The sequence below is a fragment of the Euprymna scolopes genome, chromosome 4, assembly GCF_053919585.1.
Source record: "Euprymna scolopes isolate OS-2025 chromosome 4, ASM5391958v1, whole genome shotgun sequence".
Taxonomy (NCBI): Eukaryota; Metazoa; Mollusca; class Cephalopoda; order Sepiida; family Sepiolidae; genus Euprymna; species Euprymna scolopes.
In genome coordinates, this window is record NC_136485.1 from 125,285,640 (window position 1) to 125,308,426 (window position 22,787).

A 22,787-nucleotide genomic window follows, 5' to 3' on the forward strand; every position below is an offset into this window, starting at 1 on the left:
TGGTTACCAAAAATAATAATTGTCCCAGTATAGAGCGTTTCCCCTCCATTGACTGGTACAAATTATCTTAAGTGCAGCATCTGCCGGAACAGATACTACACTTTGATCTCGGCCAAAAGGCCAGGTAAGCAGTTTGCTTTAGTGTTTACGTTTCTAAATTTTTGGAGATGAGGATTGGTTATTCATATTATTTTGATCCATCGAACTACTGTTTTCATTTTGAGTATCATTTTTACAACGTTTCAGCCAATGTAACCTCCGACCTTCTTTAGGTGTATCTTGTCAGACTCAGGAATATTTCTGTCGAACTAGGGAATTTGAACAGAATTTCGAATGGAACCCTTTATTTGTTTCCCTATGTTCTCATTTCGTCAGCCATGAGAGGATAGAAGTTCTAATTAACTCACAATTGTATTTTTTAGTCACCCACACTGAGAATTGAACCTTCAATCTTCAGAAGAATATCACTTTTACAACTGGTTTTCCAAGTACTCTAACCACTGCGATCTCTAGGTGAGAACAGTAGTCCAAAGAATCCAAATAATATGCTTTAGTGTTGTCTGCTTAATTTTAGATTAAGCTTTTTGGAGATTATTTAATGCAAAACACTACGCCAATCCAAAATATGGATAAAGATAATTAGATACTTATGCAAAATACGTACTGTGCTATTTATTTTAGATAATTTTTTCATGTTAAATTCAATTTTTACAGTATCTTTTGTTTATTAAATTGTTAGGTGAAAGTAAAGAATAGTTACAAAATGCCATCTTCCCTCCCCCATGTTAAGTATGGGTTTCTAAATAACAACGTTATTATTTCAGCCCGATTTGGATTCTGCATAAATACCAATAATTGATATACTCGGTGTGACTGTTTTTCACTATATAGTTACCAAATGATTCATTACTGGGCTTGATTTTCTATTACAACGTATCAACCCGTTTTTTAGCTAATTTAAAGTTGAAACTAACTGATTCAGTTGTCATAATGTCATTAATGAACCGGAAGAGCAGAGTTTAAGATTAAAAATTTCATGGTAGTCTTGTTTAACGACTAAATTTTAAAACTTATATTCGGAACATCAGCCTGGCAGGCTGCGCATGAGCTGAAGGCATTCCTCTGAATAGTTCAGTTTAACATCCGTTTTACATGAGTTGGGTTGGACAGAATTAACATTTTCTACCCGATCATGGTTGATGGAACGAGAGCAATCTACTCTCATGGGTTCAGTTCGAGATCCATATAGACTTTTGAGTTCAGCGTCAAGATCTACAAAGATTGGCTGACAGAATGAGAGCATGCTACCTCTTGTGGATTAAATAAAGGATTCCGTATGGAAAGGCTTTACATTGCGAGTGAAACAGTTGCATTTGTAAGTGATTTTTCAAAGATAAAACGGTTATCTTTTAGCGTATTTCTTTCACTGACGATCTTCCAAAGCTCACTACTGAGTGAAAAATCTTTTCAACTTTTTTTTTTTTTTAAATAAAACGAACAATGTTAAATTATTTAAACAATAAAAGTTTAATAGAACAATATATATATATATATATATATATATATATATATATATATATATATATATATATATATATATATATATATATATATTACGAAGGCTGTTGAAAAAATATCTGAAGAAATTAGACTGTTTATACCTTCAAGTATCAACATAAAATTCTGTGTATATTTAGAATTACACAAAAACACAGAAAACATCTTTATGATGTACATACTCGTCACATAACGAAGGTGTCATATTCTAAAAATCATGTGAGTTTGGCTAGTACCTTTTCTATTTTGCTAGTAAATGAAAATATTTAGTTGTCAAAGATCAACTAAAGATAAATTTGTCCATAGAGCTCTGTATGGCAAAATACCCCCGAAGAAAGTCGGAAGTTACGTTGATGGAAACATTGGAAGAATAACAATCCAGATGAGAACAATGCTAAAAACGTACTTGGTAAAATTCAGTTGTAAGTTATGCTTTTCTGGAGGTTGAAGGTTCAATCGTTAGTGCAGCCGATACTCAGAATACAATTGTAAATTACTTAAGACTTCTGCTCGGTCATGGCTGGCAGAATGAAAGCAAGCTATCCCTGTGAACTCAATAAAGGGTTCCATGAGAATTTCTGTACAGATTCCTAAGTTTGACAGAAAGATTTTCAAGGTTGGCAAGAACACACCTCAAGAAGATTGGAGGTTAGATCGGCCGAAACGTTTTGAGAATAATATCCAATACAAGAAACTTGGTCCAAATAATTAAAATAATACAAAAGATTCACAATTTCAAAAAGATCCATCTGAAGAAAGTCGAAGGTTATATCGGCCGAAACATTGTTAAAATAACTGAAATGAGAAGAGTAGGTGTAATAATCCAAAGAATACAAATTATCAATCCTCACCTAAAAAAATCTGAAGCGTAAATCCAATTCAGACGGAACGATTGTGACATTGGTTTACTAACTGGTTCTTAATAGTAATGCATTATTTTGAAATACGTCCTATAAGAGATGTGGCTGTTCTGTGTGGTGCATGCGACAACAGGCACCAAAATGCCATTGAGTCGCATGTGTGCGCAGTCGATATATGCAAATTAGCAAATTAGACCATCTCGGCTGCTCATACAAATGTTGATTTGACTGGCAAACTAATTAGGCATCCCCCTGCAGTCAATATGAGACAAACACCAAAAAACGCTGAGTCACTCATCATGAGAATTGCTGAACACGTACCTTACTTGGTGAAGTCTACGTGTTTTAGTGAAGGCTACCTGCAGAGGCATCCAGAAATCAGGTGATGCTCTGGTAATTCCTGTAGTCAACTTGTTGACTAACTTGAGACTAATGGTATAAGATCTGTTATTGAAGAATATTATGATAAAAGGGAAATAACGTTTCTGATTTTTTTAGATGAGGATTCGTTATTTGTATTATTATTCATCGGACTGCTCTTCTCATCGCTACCCCCATGAAGTAAATAAAGGGTTCCGCTCGAAATTCTGTCCAAATTCCCGAGTTTGACAGAAACCTTCTTAAGTTCGACAAGTACATCTGAAGAAGGCCGAAGGTTACATCGATCGAAACATTGTGAAAATCATACCGAAGAAGGTCGGAGGTTACACCGACCGAAACATTGTGAAAATCACAGTCAAGATGAGAACAGTAGTCCGATGAATAATAATACAAAAGAGAAATAGTTTGAATTAGTATTGGGACCATGAATCAGAATTGGATATCAAAAAACTCAAAACTTTTTGCGGTATCGAAATCGGAAACATTTGTATCTATTTTGCTATGTCAGAAAACGATTTTCTTGGATGAAATTTTTTTTTTTTTCTTTTCAAAACATTTTCTGGTACTAGCGATGAATTGATAAATATTTATTGATTTTAAACTACCAGTAAAAGTAAAATCTATAGATGAACCCTCCACAAGTGCAGTTTTACGTTTTCAATATATATATATATATATATATATATATATATATTCCATAAACTACAAAAAATAAATAAATAAATAAATAAACTCTATAGCTCAATATTTACAGATTTTAAAAGAATTAAGTGAATGTTCGTTATTTACTTGCTGCTTATTGCAAGAAAATGTAGCAGACACCAGGAAGGTAGGGAAAACAACCCAAGGAGGCATTGGCTGAATACAAAATCATACCATTAATGGACTCATTCGCATTACCTGATAGGAGCACATCAAGCGATGTACAATAACTCCCCACCTCTTTCAAAAGAAAAGGTAATACCTGAAGAACTGCCTTGACAGAGTTCAAAATAGATTTCGTAGCTTAGTGGAGGATGCCTTTCCTCTTCCATGCAACCTCTTTCCCACAGAAGAGACGTTGCGAGCCTGTCTCTGCTTTATCGTTATTTCCATGCCAAGTGCTCGTCTGAGCTCCAATCTATGGTCCCTCCAGCCCATCAATCTTTCACAAAAAAATACCCGTCTAGCTGAAACTACTGTCACTAATTTTTCCCCACACTTTATCTGTGCCTAAACCGAAATGTAGATTTCATGAACAAAGCTCCTTTCTCAGAACTGGATGCATGTGGAACTCTCTTCCGTTAGTCTGTTTTCCAGCTTACTACAATTGGGTTGTCTTCAAGTCCAACGTAAACAAATTCTTGATGAACCATCCCATTAAATAATCCAATTTACCTACTACTTTCTACCACTAACGATTACTAAGAAATTTTCCTATTGACTACTGTACACTCAATAACCCTTATCCTGGAGTGGCCTTCGGGCCTTGATAAGTGGTGACCCCCTTTGTATATAAAAAAAAAGAACTGCACCTCCTAAGTGCCAGCTGGACCATACCTCATTCTAACAAATAACGGTCTGGTGTTGTCATAGTAGTCCTTAGGTTGTTGGAACTGTCAAAATTCTCCAGTAGAAGCGCATCAGGTGATTGGCAATAACTCTCTCTCTCTCTCTCTCTCTCTCTCTCTCTCTCTCTCTCTCTCTCTCTCTCTCTCCTAAAAAAACGGACAAAACAGACATAATACTTAGAAAAATACACTTTCTGGGTCCAAACTGGTCAATATTTCATCAAAGAAAGGCCTGACTAATGGCGTTGTTAGTCGCTCTGTCACACTTAAGTTGGGAAATGCATTTTCATTGTTAAATGTGAAGAGTTATTTCCTTTGAACTTTATTATTATTAGTTATATTTTCTATATTATACTGAGTAACCAAAGAATGAACTCTTTAATTATGAAGTACGAAAAAGACTCTTTCTATGCATGCGCACAATTTGAAAACGAGGTCTATCTTCTTCTTTTAGCTTTTGCCACATGGACATGTTCCACCGAGTTCTACATTTTTCATAATGTGAATGAAGTAAAATTGTATCAACTTTTACTAGAGTTATGAAACAAAAATAGTGTTTGTACCATCACTATAAACTTGATTTAATCCAAATTGGAAACAACCTGAGCTTTTGGTTTTTTTTTTAATATTAACTGTTAATCAACACCAAAAGCCACTCGAGGATAAGGGTTTTTAGTTTAATGCTGGAAAGATTGAGAACTATTATTAATTCACAAGAAGACATCACAACTATTCTCCAGTATAAGCGCATTGAACTTAAAAAAAAAAAACATGTTGTAGTCAGTATGGAAGCATTCCTATGGGAATATGTTTCACAGTTGGGATGTTCTTGGAAAGAAAGTACATTTGGTTTAATTTTAGGTACACAGAAGAAAGGGGGAGAGGTTCTTTGTAGTTTGGTGACAAGACAAGTTCTTGTTGGGAAGGTTTTATGGGAGGTGGGATGAGAGCTTTAAGCTCAGTCGAGTATTTATCATGGAAGTACCTACAGCGCTTGTTCTACAAGTATTTTAATGGAATGTGCTCTGATAAACTCATAGCACTCGAGACTCTTCGACGTAAATCCCCCCCGACCAACTAACATGACAAATAATAAAATCCCACCATTTCACTGCAGAGGTTCCCAGTTGCTAAAAACGTTCTATTCTACTAATTTGTTCCTTCTAGATTTTAGAATTCGCAGTCTTTTTCCTGCATCCCTGTCTCTACTAACATTCAAAAATTTTATCTTGCTGTTCAACACCCTACTTAAGCTTGATATGCAGCAATGGGAAGAGTATTCTGTCTCGTTGGTGACATTCGTTTCTTTGCAAGAAACCAATTCCTCCCACACAAGCCATTCCTTCTCCATGTAATGCTGAGCACAGTGCTGCACCAATATTTGGAAGATTTCGATATTTTATGATTTCAAACTGATCCCTTTTTAACATAATCATCCAGAACTATCAGACCTGAATACTTCTTGTTATCAAAATAATCATTTCCAATCAAAACAATTATTTGACATGGCATTTTACCTCCACCAACTTCTTCTAAAATACTCCACACATGTGTACACGTGAACAAAAACGTTAAAAAAAAGATATGTGGTCATAGCTCACAAACTTGACCTGATTGAGCAAAACTAATGTAATTTTTGGATTCGTCCTAAATCACCTGAAAAAAACAAAACAAAAAAACCCAGACAACAAATTTGTTATTTACCAGTAGTTTGTATTATTTGCTGTTCTCATCTTGAGTTTATTTTTACAATATTATTGCATCTTGTCCAACTCGGGGAAAGTACTCGGTAAAATTCAGTTGTAAGTGAGACTCTTTCGGAGGGTGAAGGTTCAACCCAGAATACAATTGCAAATTACTTAGGACTTCTAGCCGGTCCTGGCTGGTGGAACAAGAGCATGATCCCCCATAAAAGGTTCCATTAGAAAATTCGTATGGATTCCAAAGCTCGACAGAAAGATTCTTGAGTGTGACAGAAAGATTCCCGAGTTCAACAAAATACATATGAAGAAGGTTTCCATATTTTTGTTTTCCTTTTTTTTTTAATCACATTTTTCTTTTTTTATTTTCTTCACCATTCTCTCTGTTTTTATTATAATATTTTGATATTATTTATTTTAATATTTATTATTCTCCAGTTTGTCAAGCGTTTTATCGTGCATTTATTCAATAATTTTAACTAATTTTTCAACGGAAAGTGACGAGCTTTTCAGCCTTGGTGGGCAATCACCTAGAGATCTTTACACTATAGATATAAACTTACTTAGATTACTATAAATATAGAAGACGTTTCAGTCTGTTAAAAAGGGGCGATAGTTACAGCCCGTTGAATTAAAATGTGTACTTCATGCCAAATTGATGTTTGAATAAGGTTTAATTTGTGCTAATTTTTCCATTAAATACTAGTCCTACTAATCGCTATTAATGCCTACTTGTGCATAGAACGGATACCGTAATCCTTAGTTCGCTGCACCTTATCATAACAAAGATCCATACAAAATATCAGACAGATCTGCCCAGTAGTTGTTTTTATTTAAAATTTCTTTCCTTTTACTGACCACAATGCGTTATTCATAGTACAACATATTCAATAAGGTGGCCGCATGTTGAAGAAGAGACATTTAAAATGTAAAATAGAATATCAGGGCGTGATGAGGATGAACCCCAAGCAGCTGAACTAAATATAACGTAATATATATATATATATATATATATATATATATATATATATATATATATATATAGTCTTTGAAGTTTTTAACCTTTAAAACTATATAAAATTTTTTTTTTTTTTTATCATTCGTTAGAAAACCATCTAGTCAGTAAGTCATTTAATCACCTGCAATCACTGCATCAACTCGCTCTCGAATTTACTATAATACCAATAATTTATTTTTCAAGGGATCATCAGTTGTTTACCATGAAACACTGTTTCGGGAATATATATATATATATATATATATATATATATATATATATATATATATATATATATTTATATATATATATATATAAATATATATAGCTATTTTTAAACTTAACTACATTTAGTAAACTTCAAATTGCAAGTAGAGCAAGCTCATTGAAATATAAAAGCTTGCAAAATACTAAATGAAAGCAAGGTGAATAAATAAAGCGTGACGCTGACTATTTATGACTTATTGGAAATATGAATATCGTTTTTGTGTTATTTTAAGTTTACTTCTTTGTTTTGCGTTTCTTTTCTTTCTTTTCCTACTAATTTTTTATAACTCGGAGAATGGTTATTGTTGCCCATTAAACCATTAAGTATCATTGGCAAAATAGACAAAGGGACAACAGAAGACATTTGTCCATTCAGGTATAATAGCTACAAACAGGTAAACACTACTAATAACTAAGGCTATGACAGCAGCATATTCTTTTCCTTGTTTTGATTCTCATGTATATATCCGTTGATATCTTATATGTTTTTATGTAGAATGATGTGGTTCTCGGTTGATTAATTGCGTCTAACTGTGTTGAATATATACTCGAGAGTCAAAACAATAAAAAGAATATGCTGTTGTCATAGCCATACTAATAACATTGTAAAGGAAAGTGAAAAAAATTTTTTTAATATTTCTCTTTATTTTATGACGTTATTATCGAATTAGCATTTTATTTTAGCAAGGTATTATACTATATGAATTTCTAAACGATATATAGCCATTAGAGTTTGAAAAAATACTATGCTGGGTGGCCGGCGTTGCCCGGATGTGTTGAGGTGTATGTAAGGGTGTTGGTTAAGCAAAAAAAAAAAAGTAGGAGTAGTAGGCAGGCTCGAACTCATAATGGCCAGGAAGAAAAGGAGGTGAAAAAAATAGCAAGTGGTCTTAGCGATGCGCGATTGTGACGTCACGGCCGGTCGAAATAACGTGTTTTATGCGACGTTGTTTACGCGAGGTTTAAATGTCTTGCAATAATGTAATTGAAAAAAGTTATCTCTCCTTGTAAAAAACGGCACAGTTGACGGTGAAAGAATTAATGTTTTTGGCAAATTTTGGGACATTTACCATCTGAGACATCGGGTTTTAAAACGATACTGATTTTGTCACGGTCCAAAGTTTTTGGCACACACACACACACACACACACACACACACACACATTTTGCCTTTATATTATAGACTAGCAGGGGTACCCGGCGTTGCTCGGAACCATATAAAACAATGAGAAAAATAAAGTTAAATATACCTATTATTCTTAGGATAGAGGAATTTTTTATGTCTATGTATCATTTGCTATCTTCAGCAAAAGAATATTTTACTTACTCTCGGACGGGTATTACACATGTATGAAATAATTGTACCTTCCCTACGATAGGTAATTTACAGTACATATATAAAAGAATTTTATCTTTGCAAGAACGAGTAATGTACAACACATATTTAAAATAATTTTACCTACCCTCGGACGATGCTAACTTCCGTTTATACGAAGTCTCTATTTTTTTCTAGTTTATTTCAGCATATGCAAACATTTCAAGTGTATTCTAAAGAGTACAGGTGTAATAATACTGTGTTTGAGTTTTTTGTTTGGTCATCTTCTAATTCTTCCTCCTCTCATTCTGAAATGCACGCCATGACGTACGCCTCGTCACACATTGTCTACACCCCACTCTCCGATTTTTGATCACGGCACGTGAAACATCGCACTGTTGATCTCCAACATATGCTTCATTACACGGGTGGTCATGAGGTTTCTCCATTTCATGTTTGTCCATTAGCCAGGCAGTGTGATATATCTAGTGTCAGCTGAAGTCATCTCATCTGTTCTGCCAAACGGGATGGTATTTGTCCAGGGTTGCATGTCCTTCACATAGAGCAAGACCTCATCAACAAAAACAACTTGTGAGTTGACCATCTCAGTCACCGTCTCTTCTTCGAACTCGCATTGATAACAAGGAAGCTTGACCTATAATGGGTCACCCTAGATTTGTGCAGAGATCGGTGATGTGGGCATTGGGTCGATTTCTTATCTTAACCTTATATCTGTAGATCCTGTTGGCAGATGCAGTCAACGATGATGTATCGTCTTTTGTCTTTCTAGCTGCAATCCGCTTAATACTATAGTGACATCATTCTATGATACCGTTTTCTGCTGGCACATAAGGACACCGAAACCATAGGTACCCCCCTCCAACTGGCAAACAACTCTTTGAATTCCCCACTAGTGAATGCAGTGTCATTGTCAGTAAGTAGTTCCTATGGTGGGCCACGTTCAAAGAATATTGATTTGGGATGCTGAATAATATTTCTGAAGTTTTGTCGTGACAACAGTCATCAAATGATAAAATGTGCTGGACTGCAATTGGTGACCGTCAGGAAGTTTTTTGTCGTTATAAGCCTTTGCCAGTCAGATTTTATTGCTAATTTTCCTTTTTGTCCGATGAACTGCAGCTGGATCAATAGTCTGACATTCTTCACATGCGAAATAGTTTGTGTTTGAGATTTTTGTTTGGTTGCCTTCTACTTCTGAAATGCATAACATGCGGGAATTTGCTTGATTCCTCGAGGCTCACACAGGCTTTGCTTTTGGTCTAGTTGTGCACACGGAGTGTCATTTCTGCATCATCCGCCATGATGCTCAGATCGACATGCATTGTCTACAAATACTAAATAGATTTTAACTCGAAATGCTTCCTCGTTTACTAATATTTAACAAAAACAACAAAATAAGACAATATTTATCGCACGTACACAATTTTTCATCCGCATTATGTTCCGACCATTAAACTGCTATTTTACTGGAAGTTTGTCGATATGTAATGTGGTCGTTACATGTTAACATAGACCCGCACGTTGCATGCAGAGACAAAGTTCTGGGATTGAGTTATATTTTTTAAAAAATGTCTATATTATTTATTTTAAGTAACCGCAATTTGCCATTACCAAATAACTTTTATTTTTTTCTAAGTTTCTGTACATCACTCTCATCGTCTCTCTCTATTTTAACCGCCTTCTTATTCTGTACGGTAGCTATCACTCTCGTTTCTGACACCCACATTTACTCTTCTCGCTCTCTCTCTCTCTCTCTCTCTCTCTCTCTTTCTCTCTCTCTGTTCCTATTTGCTTTCCTCTTTTGAGGACAGACTTAGACACAATCCCTGTTTCTAACAGGTGCCAACAAGGTTTTGCACAGAAATACTTTTATTTTGGGTTGAAAAAGAATTGAAACAACTAAACCTTTATAAATGCTGTCATGCGACTCGATAGGTTTATTAGATCGTTAGCAGTTTGTGATAAGGAACAAAAAGGGAAAGGAATTCGAATCACTTTTTTCTAGTTGAAATAAAAAGCATTTATTAACGGTACTTCCCAAACGACGCATTGCAGCTTGTTTCAAAAGCCTCTTAGTTAACAAAACTCTACAGTGGGATGTGTGATATCTGTTCTGTTGTCATGGCACCATCCTTTCAGGTATTATTTCCTCCTTTTAGTATAGAAGGATATTTTTTTTTACTTGGGAGTCACCGCTTATCAAGACCCACTCTTGTCACTCTAGGATAAGGGTTGATGAATCTTAAGCAGATGGTGAGACAACAATTCAAACAATTTCAAACATCGTTATCAATCATTGTTATTTTATCGTCTATATGATAAACTCATTAGCGGTTATCCTCAAATGCCTTTCGACCTTGATAAGTGGTGACTCTTTTGTGTGTGTGTGTGTGTGTGTGTGTGTGTGTGTGTGTGTGTGTGTGTGTGTGTGTGTGTGTGTGTGTGTGTGTGTGTGTTTTAAAGAACTTGGTTGCGGTTGTATTCCAACTTTAAACAACAGCTTGTTTTTGTAACTGACTCATAATTAAATAACGGACCTACTTTTCTTGCAGATTATTTAACCCCGTCACCCCAAACTATGTCCCTAAAACTTGCTTGTAAGCTGTACATATCACGGACATATTCACAATTAGTTTTGGGTAATTTAGTCCAGCACGCAAAAAAAAGAAAAAAAAAAAAGAAAGTATTTTCGTGTTTTCTTACTTACTGTTGTTTAAACACCTTCTTACCTTCCCTTTATCTTTCTCCGCCCTCCCTCTTTCTATTACTTGTATACACTTCCCCTTGTTTTACAACGCTCTCTCCCTTTTTACTCGTTTTGTACCCAAACGAACAACAACAATATAATCAACAACAGCAACAACAATACTTAAAGAAAGATCAGACTTCAGACGAAGCGAAGGCACTAATATGCCCCAATCAGTAATCACCTCCAATACTGTATATTAGGTAAGGGAACCCCCTCCCACATACAAGGTACTATAAAAAGGTTCAACTGAATTAATTGTCGTCGGGCTGAGATCCGAGTGTAGTATCTGTTCTAATGCTTGCTACACCTAAGTTAATTTGTCTTCAGTTAATGTAGGGCAAACCTTTCTATACTAAGGCAATTTTTATTTTTGCCTACTGCCAGAGTGCCCCTTTTTAGGGAGCTGTATCACATAATACTTTCGTCAGGAAGCAATTAAATACTAATAATAAGTAAATAAAATAATCAAAATTATGTGCAAGAGAAAGGAACGGGTGCATACCATTGGCATTCGATGGAGGGAAGTCAAGAAAGAGTGCTTTTTTTACTAGCGTGTCATCACTTATCAAGGCCCAAAAGCAACTGGAGAATAAAGGTTAAATGGGTATCAGGTGGACGGTGATTGGTAATGATGGCGATGATTGGACAGAATTGGATTATTGAAAAGAGCAACAGAATTTGTTTACATTGGACTTGAAAACAGCCATTCTATAATCAGCTGGGAAGCAGCCCCATAGTATTCTATTCCACAGACGAGTTCTAGGAAAGAAACTTTGTTCATGGAAGTTTCGTTTAGTTTTAGGTGAAAAGTGAGAGAAAGAAAATTATTGACTGTGGTTGTAGATAGATGAGTTTTTGTTGAGAATGCTTTACATCGGATGAGGAACCGTAGGTTGAAGCTCAATCGAGAACATGCCATGAAAATAATTGCAGAGAAGAGAAAAACTAACAACGTGTCTTCTGTGAAAAAAAATAATAATAGGGAAAAGGCATCATCTTATTTTTTTATTACATTTTTTTTTATTACATTTTCACCCCAAACAAGGCATATTGCCACTTTGTTGTAGGGGGCTACTATCAGGGACATAGGCATCAGGGGTACTGTGTAGGGAGTTGGGCAGCAAAATGTCGGTTCACGTTGCACTTGAACTTCTGCATGTCAGTACAGTTGGGGAAGCAAGGACCTGGAAGGGAATTCCAAAGTCTACCTGTCTTGGGGAAAAAAGTACTGGAGTAAAATGCTCTCTTACATCTAGGGATCTCTATTGTGAAGGGGTGGGATTTAGCTGCTTGTCGGGTCTGTCAGGGGTATTTATGTCGAGGGGGCACAAGTGCTTGCAGTTCGTCAAAGCATTCACCGTTAAAGTACTTGTAGAAAAGGCAGAGGGATGCAACATTTCGTCGATGGGACAGGGGCTGATGTTTAGATGATAGTTCAGGACCTATCAGATTGGCGACTCTCTTTTGAACCTTATCTAGGAGCGAGAGACTAGTGGTAGATGCACCAACCCAAATATGACAACAATACTCCATACATGGGCGAATGGTGGCCTTATAGAGGTATAGGATACTTTCGGGCGTTAGTATCTTTCTAGCATAGTAGAGAGAACCTACTTTCTTTGCAGCGGTTCTGGCGATACTCTCGATGTAATTGTTCCAACTCATGTTTCCTGAGAGTGTTAGGCCGAGGAGTTTAAAGGATGTACTTTCAGATAAAGGGTCATTGGCCATTGCTATTGGTGGTAGAGAAGGTTTCTTGTAATTATTGAAGGAAACGAGTTTAGTCTTGGCAGCATTGAATGTGACCATCCATTTATGTCCCCATTCCACTACAGATTGGAGGTCATCCTCTAGTGCTTCTGCCATTTCTTTAGATATGTGTTCATTTGTTTTCCTGTCGTGTCTGTTATAGAGTATGGTGTTGTCAGCATATATACCCATCTCACAGGCAATTTTGTCAGGGAGGTCATTTATGAATATTAGGAATAACAGAGGTCCCAGGATAGACTCCTGAGGCACTCCCGCATTTATAATGTATTGTTTAGATGTACGACCGTCAAGGACAACCTGGATTTTTCTCTTATCTAAGAAGGATTTAATTATGTCATGTATTCTTCCAGTGATACCATATGATCTGATTTTCCTGAGACGACCTTCATGCCATACCCTGTCAAAAGTCTTACATATATCTAGAGCTATTGCGCTACCCTCCTCGCTTTGTCCAGGGACTGGTATATACGTTCTGAGATTACAGTTAGGTTTTAATGTCATATTAATTTGAATTATGTCCTCCTGGGAGATAGGCTGGAGGAAGGTTTTATTTCTTAGATCTGCATAATCACCCTATAGTTTTGGACATACACACACAAATAAAGATACAAATGCATATATCTATATCTATATCTATATATATATATATATATATATATATATATATATATATATATATATATTCGTTGGTTTTATTTATTCATTTTACTTATAAAATAACTATCAACGGACACATCTTTTGCTGTATCTATGACTTATCGACCTCTTATTAGGTCAGCCGAATTGATGAGACACGTGTCTGTAGATAACTATTTTATAAGTAAAAATCAATCAATCAATAAAAACATTGAATATAGTAATTTGAAATTTATCAATTTTCAAATTACACTTTTATATATTTTACAAAGTAAAATATAAAAATTAATTCAGAAAAATATAAACGGAAATTTATAATATACATCTCACCTGTCTGTTTAAGTGTATGTATGTATGTATGTATGTATGTATGTATGTATTTCTCGCAAAAACTTTCGACAGAAGCAACAGATTTTCACGAGATTGGTATCATTTTGAAGCTCGACCCTTCAGACGACAAATATTGAAAAATTGGCCAAAAACATTAATTCCTTCACCCTCAACTGGACCACTTTTCTACAGGGAATTTTTTTTTCACTTTCTTTTCCTCCTTCGTGGTAGAGTTCGAGCCTGCCTGCCTAGTATCACTTTCTTTTTTTTTTTTTGCGCTCGCAATTTTCCTTTTTTTTTTTTTTGCTCAACAAACACGCTTACACACATCTCCACTTTCTTTTCCGCCTTCGCATAACGGGTTCAAGCCTACCTGCCTACTACAACTTTGTTTTTATTTGCTCAACACACACCTACAAACATTCAAACAACGCCGGGCACCCAGGCTAATCTTCTAGATTTCAAAATCAGTTTTGTATTCTGTCAAGGCAAGAAATAATGGTTTGAACAGCACCTCTCCAAATGTAGCAACAGTGCTCCATCTTATAATGTATTTAGCTCTTATACAGGTAGAGGATTACATCAGGAGTGTGATACTTTCTGGAGCGATAGAATGATCCAACCATTTTTCCAGCAACCTTGATATAAGTCTTCCATTTCACATCTAAAATGAAAGTTAATCCCAGAAGCATGTAAAAGCAGGGTGGAGGGCGCTTCCTTAAAACGGGGGCTATTCATTTCAATTGGGACCAAGTGGAGACCAAAGCGTTGGTGATGAAAAGACAGAAGCTTGCTTTTGGGCGCATTAAAAGTAACCAGCTACCTTTTCCCTATTATATCAAACACACAATATCAAAACAAAGAAAATCATGGTCATTGTTGCTCTTTGAAGTGTTGCCATAGATGGTTGTATCATCTGAATGGATCTCGACAAATGATTTTATGATGTGATTTTGGGAGATCATTGATAAAGATTAGGAAGAGGGCTGGATTCAGAATGGATCCTTGAAGTATGTCAGTATGAGCCTTGGAATTTTGTCCATCAATGATTACTTTTATAAACCTATCAGAGAGAAAGCATTTGATGGATGAGAGGCATTTGCAGATATTCCATAGCTATCACTATTTTAATTGCCTTTGAAATATTAAGAGCTATTGCTCTAGAAACAAAGCTGCCAATAGATTCATTGACACTGTGTAATATTACAGCCAACACATTCCCTTATAACTATCCGGATTTAATCTTCCTAAGAACCAAGCCTGTCTTTAAAACTTACATTACACTCATCTCATGAGACTAAGATCATTTCTCTCCACGCAACGCATGTCCTCAACCCTCACTGGCCAGGTTTCACTTCCATGCACCATTACATTAAGTACACATGCCTGGTAGACTCTTCCATTGGTCGACAGTGAAAACGTTCTGGTGGTTAATAAAAGCAGAATTTCTCTGAACTTACTTTAGCTACTCCGAACTTTTACAATCACAATAGCACCTGCTCCACCTTGAGCTCTAATGCTATTACCAAAGTAACAAAACTTCTCGGCAATCACAATAGCTTCGCCATCTAAATATACTTGTTTGTGCTATAAGGTTAACTAAGTTTCTCATCACCAACTACTGGTTAAACAAAAACGGAACTTTAGAAACTGTGACTGAACATAATCAGCTTCATTGTCAAGGTAAAAGACTTTCCTCCCTACCAAGCTACGTGTTATAACCAACTTCTGCCCATGATTCCCTTACTCTACATTTGATGGAATTTTCCATTCTCTTGCGTAATTTTAAACTTATGTAGACAATAGTAATTGTCTGTATTTTTGAAATGAGGTGTTTTCATTGATTGAGATTGTCGGACTGACTTCCTCATCTTGGTTGTTATTGTCACAACGTTTCGGTCGTTTTGCCGTCCGGCCTTCGTCAGGTGTTTTGTATCGAACTGGGAAACCGTTTGTTAGGAGTCTCGAACCCAACCCTTTATTATTATTACGGGGGTACCGTGTTCGGACTCCAGCTAGGCTTTGGGACATAGTTGCTGATTCAGAGAAACAGAGAATCAGCAACTATGTCCCAAAGCCTAGCTGGAGTCCGAACACGGTACCCCCGTAATAATAATAAAGGGTTGGGTTCGAGACTCCTAACAAACGGTTCCCCAGTTCGATACAAAACACCTGACGAAGGCCGGAGGGCAAAACGGCCAAAACGTTATGTAGACAATTCCCAACTTAAACCTTTTTTACACACGTAAATCTTATTACTTAGCGACTCTTGGGAAACTCAACCTGTTGATTTGCAAACACACTTGTAGAGAAATCAGCATACATGAAATAAATAATTGTAGTTTGTGCCAAAAATTTGGAATCCAAGTGGGGGACAAATGATTCCAACATAAACCAGAAGCAGTTGTGGAAAATGAAGAAGTTAAGATTCTCTGGAATTTCATGGTTCAGTGTAACCGAATGATAACTCACAGGAAACCGGATATTGTAGTTGTCAATAAAAAGACCAATGAATGCCAAATTATTAATGTGGCATGCTCAAGCTTAGCAAGCAAGAAGAATGAGAAACTACGGAACTATCAGAAACTGAGGGTTGAGATTGCTAGGTTGTGGAACAAGAAAACTTCCATCGTGCCACTAATTGGAGTTGAACACCTAGGGAATCAAGTACAACATCACTGTACTCCAGAAGTCGGTTCTGCTTGGCACAGTAAACATCCTATGCCAGGTGCTTTCCATCTAATAGACCCTTTGACTATGCTCACTAGTTTTGGTGTAAAAGCCCACTCTGGTGTGAAAAATTAACTGATATAATGCATCAGAACACTATGAAGTTAATGAACAGAATAAACAACAACAACAACAACACTGGGAACTATGCAAACGGATTCATTTTGAACATGTAGACAAGTGGTATAGACACAGACTAGAGACAGTACTAGAAAACGAAAACCACAAAATCCTCCTGGACAAAGAGGGGTACAAACAGATAAACTCATCTAAACTAGGAAACCGAACTGCATAATATCAAGTAGAAAATAAACTACCAAATTGTAGATTTTGCCGTCCCAGCAGACCACAGGGTAAAACTCAAGGAGATGGGAAAACACAGCAAATACATGGAACATGTCAAAGGACTAAACATTGAAGAAAGTTAATACCAACAATTGTAGGAGTACTAGGAACAGTCCTGAAATCTTAGGAAAAAATAGTAGAAGTTGGAATCAATGGGAAGAAAGAGACTATAGATCGGACGAAAATGATGAACACTTAAGGAAAATCTTTGAATGCAGAAGCTAACCCACCTAAACTACGAACACTGACTAGTCATATGGAAGATACTTTTGACAAGAACAAGAACAACAACAATGGTGATGATGATAATGATAATGACGACGACAATGATGATGATGGTTACTGTTTTTGAGCATCAGTAATTCATTTCGAATCGAATATATATACATATATATATATATATATATATATATATATGTATATATGTATATATATATACACAATTGTAGTAATAATTATATATATATATATATATATACAATTATAGTAAAATTATATATATATATATATATATATATATATATATATATATATATATATATATATATATATATAATTATTACTATAATTGTAATTATCTTAATACCTACAGACACTAATGGTTTCCATCCTTTCAGAAATCATTGGTGCAGGGGGTTATGATTACAGCTGATCTCTCTCTCTCTCTCTCTCTCTCTCTCTCTCTCACTATATATATATATATATATATATATATATATATATATATATATATATATATATATATAATAGCCTGGGTGCCCGGCATTGCCCGGGTGTTTGGAGGTGTGTATTGAACAAAAAAAAAATAGTGGTAGTAGGCAGGCAGGCAGGCTCGAACCCGTGACACGAAGGGAAGAAAAGAAAGTGAAAGAAAATCTGACGTCTTACCGCTACTCCATGATGCGCCCGGAAGTTTGGAACGTTAAAATTAGGCAAAGTCAATCCAACCGATACGATGACTTACAAAAATAACTTGCAAAAAATCGACCCCTTCTTGAAGAAAACTGCTCAGTTGAGGGTAAGGGATTAATGTTTTTGTCCAATTCTTCGATATTTATCATCCGAGACGTCGAGCTCCAAAATGATACCGATCTCATGAAAATCTGTCGCCTCTGCCGAAAGATTTAGGCAGATATACATATACACATACATTTGAACAGACAGGTGAGATTTATATAATAAAAGATATAGTGGGTGAAATAAGTATCCGATACAAAGCAAAAATGTAATTTATTTTTATCACACGAAAACAAAAACAATAACAAAGTACTGTTCTAGTGTATTTTTTGTATGATTTTTGATACGAGATTTGTATTTATCATACAAAAATGCATTAGAATAGAATTTGTTATTGATTTTGTTTTTGTGTAATAAATATAAATCAACTTTTTGCTTTGTATCGGACACTATATATATATAATATTCAATAAAGAATTGGTTCTGTAATTATAATAAATACGAAATCTGCACGAATATATTATATATATATATATATATATATATATATATATATATATATATATATATATATATATATATATATATTTAAGTTTATTTTACGACCGGAAAAAGCTGAGCTTCCCATCTGTTAGTTAAAACTAAGCCCACTCACTATTAAAGTAGATATGTTTTTAATAAAAAATAACAATTGTGTATATGTCGGGCTTTTGATAGGATGAGGGACCTGAAACTTTAAGGAGTTTGTCCCTTGACCAAGAAACCCCCTGGGCTTTTGTTTTGTCCTTCATCCCTAATTCCTCCCGGTGTGAAACCTCCAATGATAATATTTGTGTTGTTTTCTTTCTCCTTTGAAGCATAATTAAAATCTACTCACTGGCAAACTGTCTCTGGCCATATTTCTTCTTTCATTTCAAGTCTTAACACACATCCGTTCTTGCATCTGTTTGGTCTCAAGAGGTCACCTTTTCAGGTATTACCCCCTTCTTTCAAGATGGATGGTTTAACTATCTATGCTTCGGGCACCCCCATCTGTGAAAAAGTTACAACGACGGGACTATACAAATATACTTTTGCTCCCATTTTTATACCTCTTTTTCTTTTTTTTTTTTTTTTGGCTAATTATATTTATAGATTGCAGTTATAATGATCATTCTATATATTTGTTTTAGTCTGTTTGTCTGTCCGTTCCACTTTTTCTTAGAAAGTATTGGATCAGTCTGGTTGGAATTTTATATGACTCTTTGTTATGATACGGTGCAGCGAAGTAAATGCTATGGTATCCATTCGATGCACAGTTACTCTAGAAGTTTTCTCAGAAACTATTAGACTGGTCTGGCTGAAATTTTGTATGGATCTATGTTATAATAAGGTGCAGCAAAATAAATATTATGATATCTGTTCGATGCACTGTTAAGAATTAATAGGTATTAAGAGAGATTAGTATTTAATAAAAAAAAAAATGAGCACAAATTTAACCATATTCAGTCATTAATTTGGCATAAAGCACTCATTCTGAAACGACGACGACGACGACGACAATGATGATGATCATCATCATCGTTTTAATATCCGTTTTACATATTGTCTTGTGTTGAACGGCTTTAAGAAATTGACTTCCAAACTAACATATCTGACCAGGTTTTTCTTTATCGCTCTGTCCCTCCCATGTTTTCCTCGGCCTTCCTCCTTGAACTGGATCTGTTATCTTAACTCTTCTCCATCTCATAACCCAAGAATTGTTGTTGTTCTGTAATCCGTTCTTTCAGTGTGGCAATACCATCGAAAGCTCCTGTTCTGCACACATCTCTCTATACTGTCCAGATTTAATCTTCCTTTGAGGTCATCATAACTAAGCCTGTCTTTATGACTCACATTATGCGTCCATTGTATCGTTCTCGTATCGTTTCTCTCCATGCAACGCATGTCCTCAACCTTCATAGGCCAGGTTTCACTTCCATACATAATCATCACACATGAGTGATAGATTATTTCCTTGGTCAACAGTGATGATGCTATGCTGGTTAGTGAAGGCAGAACTTCCCTGAACTTCATCAACTTTTAATTCTTGTAATTACACTAGCACCTGCTCCACACGGTGCTCCAATGATACCATCAAGGCAGCAAAACAAAACATAAATGTCATGCATACATTATCACATTTCACACACATTTAAAAAAAAATAATATCGTCCGGTTAGCAAAGATGGTCTTTAGTGAATAATCCGATGTTACTAAAATAACAAAAAGTTCGACTTTACCCGTTTTAAAATGAATTATTCCAAAATCAAACCATCTTCATCCCATAGCAAAACCAGTACAACTCTGAATAAATATTTTTCACACAAATGACATGAAGAATATTTAGCTGACAATTATTTTTGCAATAAGAAAACAGAATATACATTCTCCACATCACAATTCTCATTTATCTGCTTTGACTTGCGTTCTTGAACACACACTGGTTAAAATTAAACATCCAGTGTAGCAGCAAGTACTGGGAACATTAACCTGAAAGAACAGTTGGAAATGACTTATATGCCATACATTACGACCATGTAATCCCTACAGCCACCTACCTTGAAAATGCTGCTGTCAAACCTGACATAGTTATATGGAATAAGTCAGAAAGAGTGGCAACCTTGGTTGAAGTGAGTGTCCCTAATCGTAAAGGTCTGTAGTGAAGTCAAGACTACTATTTCTCCATTACATGTCTCTTTCTCTCTACTCTTCCCTTTCCCCCTTCCTTCCTTCCTTCCTCCTTTCCCCCAAAAAAAAAAAAATGTGACCAGAGGTTGTAAGGAATCAGGACGGAGAACAGTTCTGGTTGGAAAGACAAAAAGAGAGATACAAAAAGTGTCGGAAGCAAAAAGACGGAGACGCGAGTGGTTCCCAAGTCAGGGGATAAAAATGAAAATCACAAACTTTCTATAAGCCGATAACACTTGTACGCTGAAAAGAATATAAAACCGTTTCGTTTGGAAGTTCCTTTGTTTCATTATTATTATTCTCAGGTCGGTTTCTACTCCCGTCTTATTAATTTCAATGATTCCCCAAAAGGAGGACCCGCCGAAATGGTGACCTACCCAACAAGAATCACATTATGGTAACCGCCATAGGTCTGAACAGAGCTGAAAGAAAGAAACAGACTAAATATTAAAGTATCATGTATGATATGAAAAGAAACTGGAATCTTAAGGAAATATCAATCACACCAGTTATTATAGGTGCTACAGGGCTTATGAAGAAGAACCTGAAGTCCTACCTAACTAATATTCCTGGTGAACCAAGTGCAAAAGAGATCCAGATAATTGTACTTAAGGGAACAGCGAGGATACTAAAAAGAGCTCTCAGTTGGTTTCAATAAAAAGCAGGGCAATGTTGGCAGCTGATTTGGCTGCCCCATACCCAGCATTACGATCTTCAAAGGAAGAAAATTAAAAAAAAGAATTAACTTTATTCTTTAGTCTTGGACGTTTATTTTTGTTAAAATTTTTCCATCTTTCCACCTTAAACTCACTGCATTTCCACCTTAAACTCACTACACAAATAACCCTAACCAACCCGACTAGCAGCAAAATTTCACCCCTTTACCTACCTAAAGGTACCTAAATGGCTGAGGATTTTCTACTCGAATGGGTTCTTCCTTTGGACCATCTGCCATTGGAATTCCCTTCCTGCTCCTTGTATCTCTGGCCGTACAAACATACAGAAACATAAATATTATGTGAGCAAATATTTTACTGCCTACTTCCATCCCCCACAACACTGCCCCTAAATCTGACTCCTATATGCTTCAGTGAACATATGTCTTGTTTGAATAAAAGTAAAAAATGTCAAAAATTTTTAAAGATCTGGACAGTATGGAGAAATACGTGCAGAAGATGAGATTTCATTGGTTTTGCCACATTGAAAGAATCGATGGGAACTCGCGGGTTTGTAGATGCGGAAAAATTGAGATAGTAAGGTTTCTTGATAGCGGAAAATTAAAAAAAATGGGAGTAAATAATAAGAATGGATTTGAGAGAAACAAATGGTTAATTAAGATCTGACCAGAGATAGGTTAATTCGAAAGTCAGTTCTTAAAAGCTGCCCAACTCATGCCAGTATAAAAAAACATATATTAAACTTATAATGATGATGATGATGATGATGATGGTGGTGGTGGTAACGGGTAATGGTGATTATGATGATGATGACGTTGAAGGCGATGATTATGATGGTGGTGGTGGTGTTAGTGATGATGATTTTGATGATGATAATGGTGGTAGTACCACGGTGGTGGTAGTGATGATGATGATGATGATGATGATGATGATGATGATGATGATGATGATGATGATGATGATGATGATGAAGGTAAAGATGAAGATGATGGCGATGATTGTGGTGGTGGTGGTGGTGGTGGTGGTGGTGGTGGTGGTGGTGGTGCTGCTGCTGCTGCTGCTGCTGCTGCTGCTGCTGATGATGATGATGATGATGATGATGATGATGATGATGATGATGATGATGATGATGATGATACATTTTCTACCCATCTCGTGTGATCTTTTCTTTTCATTTTGTTATATATGTAGATATTTTTTTTATTCTTCTTCCCAACGCGGGAAAATAAAACCCCT

At 35.8% G+C, this 22,787-nt stretch overlaps 1 protein-coding gene across 1 annotated transcript in view; it reads left to right on the forward strand.

Moving 5' to 3' along the window:
• Window positions 1–22,787, forward strand: part of LOC145269279 (tumor protein 63-like) — a 524,598-nt gene that overhangs the window by 93,495 nt on the left and 408,316 nt on the right. The gene's annotated exons all lie outside the window — the stretch shown is intronic.